Here is a 3,765-nt window from a genome sequence, read left to right on the forward strand (position 1 = left end):
TTTTGATTAACCGTCTCCTTAAGTAATCTAATTTACCAAATTTCCACTATCAACGATTACTACACTACTGTCCTAACGACCACCGTCTTCTCGTTAAGTTTTATCCTCGAACAGTTTCCGGGTCTTGATAAGAGGTGAATCGTTTTATTTTTAAAATAGTCTCACACTGTTATTTTAATTTGCTTACGCTGCATTCGTAGCCAGCTGCATAGTCTTATATTTACGTAGTTATTCCGAATGACCTCAACCTGTTGCATTACTCCATACTAAAAAATAATCCTAAAATTATTTTTCGCACATCACTGAGCCAAGACATGTCAGATCCCATACACTATTATTATTTTTTGTCGTTTGGTCAGTCCTTAACTGATCCGGAATTCATCTATGGGCCCCGAAGCATTTCCTGGGGATTTTTTTTTTACACAGTGATCACCACTTATCAAGGCCCGGAAGCCACTCAGGGATAAGGGTTATTGCAAGTACATTACGTTAGTGTGGAGATTTGATGAAGTGTTTACTTAAGGGGGCGGTTCATTAGGAATTTGTTAACGTTGGACTTGAAGACATCCAAGTTGTAGTCCAGTGGGAAGCAGGCAGACGGAACAGAGTTCCACAGGCGTGCAGTTCTAAGAAAGAAGCTTTGTTCAGGGATGTGAGTCAACCGCCCTTACGATTAAATGTTGACTGTTTCATCAATTACCCCTTGTTTTTCTTCACTGACCGAAGTTCCTATACTCCTTTATGGAATTTTTTATGGATGTGAATCAAACTACTTCACGTTCAATGTCGGCTGTTCCATCAGGTAGCCCTTGCCATTATCAATCCTAGGCACTTATTTCGCCTCACCGTAAAATACGATGAAATATCATCTAATGGTTTCTCTGAGCAGAAATTCTATGTATTATTATTCTCTTTTTCCTTTCACTGATTCACAACATAATGGCCCTTTTTGTCATTATAAATACTGTCCACCTTTCTGTATGTGAGTGACATTTACCATGCATTTCCCCGATTTATGCTAGCCGGACAAAAAATTCCATACTATCTACGAGCTGTACATGATATAGAACACCGAAAACAAAATTTCAGTATAAAGTCATCGTCGACGTTTCTACTATTCACTCTCGGAACAATAAAGTAATTTACTGCCTACAGGTAATATCAATCTCTTCTAAGCATTTAAACTTTAATCCTAAACATTAAAAAATCTAATAAATCTTAATTACTTTTTTCTTAATTTAAATTAATAATACGAGAAAAAAATACAACACTGGAAACTTCGGTATTGCGACTCCTTGACATAAAACAAAACCGTATATATTTAATGCGAATTAAATGTAAGATCAAAATAAAAAAAAATAAAAAACTGTAAATACATATGATAAGAATAAAAAATATACGAAGATGATAATCATTCAAGTCCATAAGTGACAAAATAAAACACCCGGAAAATTAAATAAAAAACAATGGGGAAAAGTTTCCCTTTTCAGAACGTGACTATTGCTTCTATAAAGAATTTAAATGGTTTACATGGATCACAATTATACAAAACTATTAATTTTTATTTTCAATAAGTTGTAAAAGATCCCAAATGAAAACGTGTTCGAACAGCAACACATACAAAGACGATATTACTAAACAAAAAAATGGTATAATACAATTACACATACATGTAGAAGATTATAATTAAAAATTATCATACAAGGCATAATCACGTTTGACACACCGGTTCCCGTCAGATCACCGAAGTTAAACAACGATGAGCCTGGCCAGTACCAGATGGGTGACCATTTGGGACTTCTAGGTGCTGTATATGCTCTCCGCTTATCTCGGCATTGTTTCCAGTCGCCCTGGTCTTTTCCTTGCCACTGGACCCAAGCAGTGCCGATTCAGGATAGGTGTGGTTGCATATTGAGCAACTCTTGCCACATAATTACACGCTCAACTGTCCCTACAGGGGGTAGATATTTATTTGCTGCCCACCTCAGCAAAATGTGGCACAAGGCCGGAAAGTGGGGACCCCGCAGGCTCCCCTAAAGGAGGGGCACTCCTGCAATTTTAAAAATTGCCTGAGTAACCCCGTCGGCATTCCCCGGTCGGGGCGCCTCAGGCAGCAAGCAATAAACTTGCCCCACCGGAAAGCCCGGTGGCAAGGCCTGGGAGGGTGGACCTCCTAGGTATTACCCAGGCGGTGTACCTCAGTCCAACAGGTGCTGGGCCGGTTCCCGGCCCCTCACCTGTTGGGCTGAGTGTCAAGTGACGAATCCTTGACTTGTACTACCCTGTCTCCATGCAGCCGAAGCCGCTAAGAGACATCCCATCAAAAGAGTGTTTTAATGGGGTATCCTTTATCTTTCGAGACTGAACGGAAACATCGGGGGACGAGGTGGTTTCAAAGAATTTCCAAACTTTTTTCTATGGGCACTTTTATTGATAATAAACACTCTAGTCCCTTCGTAGTAATCTCCTCCGGCTGCAATGCATTTGTTGTACTGTTCCAACAACTTCTGGAAGGCCTCATAGCAGTTCTCTTGTGAGCGGGTCAATGACCCTCGTCACAGCCTTTTTCATCTCCTCAACTGTCTCATAACGACAGCCTCTAAGTTTTTCTATAAGCTTGACAGGCGTGAGCATGTTTGGGATAAACGGGCAAATCTTCTGCGGTTTCAGTTTATTGCGAATAATTTTCAGTACAGGTTTTACACTGACATCAAACTGTGAACTTATTGTCTATAAATGCACGATGGTCTTTATCAATGAAATTCTTTATTTGGCCAATCAACTTTGGTGTTCTGACTTCCTTACTTCTCTCATACCTCTCATAATCCCTCACAGACTCGTTGCTTTCCTTAAATATCTCATGCCACCAAAAAACTGATACTCGAGTCATGCAAGATAGTCCATAAGCCGTCTGAAGCATTCCATACGTTGCTATGGCATTTTGTCTAAGTTTAAAACAATTTTATTGCATATCATTCTTCTAAAGTGTCCTCACATCCAGATTGGATTTTTTAAATTCACCAACCGTGACAAGCAATCTTTAGTAGGGTGTATTCCAATTCCTTATGTAGCTGTTCATTTGAACCTGAAATCATAAAATTGGTTCGTCATCTCATAAGATGTATAGTACTAATATGCGTAATTTTCAACGACAATTTTAAATGTCGACAATTTTAAATGTCGACAATTTTAAATGTCTGTACAAATAAGTACGCAATCTTATTCAAGGCACCTCGTGCATCAGACAAAATTTACCTGTTATATATATTCTTTTTCTGGCCTAATGACCCTTTTCTGAAAATAAAAACATGATTTGATATAAACTCTGCAACTCAAAATTCTACCATTAAATATTAATCGCATGTGCGTGTATGAATTCTTTCCTTTTCATTCAGTTCAAAACAAACAATATTTTAGAACGATTAGCCACAATATATATATGTGTGTGTGTGTGTGTGTGTGTGTGTGTGTGTGTGTGTGTGTGTGTGTGTGTGTGTGTGTGTGTGTGTGTGTGTGACAATATACTTTATTTCCTTATAATATATACAAATATGTATTTAAGAAGCTCAATGTAATGACAGAGTAATGTAATGAATGAGTGACAAAAGTCTATATTCCAAAGTTCATGATGTTGACCATCTTACAATTTATTTCTTTTAATTCAGTTGACATTTACAATTCTTGACAGTGTTACAGATTAACGACGTGTATTTATTATTACTATTTATTATTACTAACGTTTACTGTTACGGGTCTGTGTGTTTT

At 37.8% G+C, this 3,765-nt stretch overlaps 1 pseudogene; it reads left to right on the top strand.

The window, feature by feature from the left end:
• The first annotated feature begins 1,698 nt into the window (after nt 1–1,698).
• On the top strand, nt 1,699–1,816 carry LOC145264085 (5S ribosomal RNA; annotated as a pseudogene).
• The last annotated feature ends 1,949 nt before the right edge of the window (nt 1,817–3,765 follow it).

Source organism: Euprymna scolopes, chromosome 39, assembly GCF_053919585.1.
Source record: "Euprymna scolopes isolate OS-2025 chromosome 39, ASM5391958v1, whole genome shotgun sequence".
NCBI lineage: Eukaryota > Metazoa > Mollusca > Cephalopoda > Sepiida > Sepiolidae > Euprymna > Euprymna scolopes.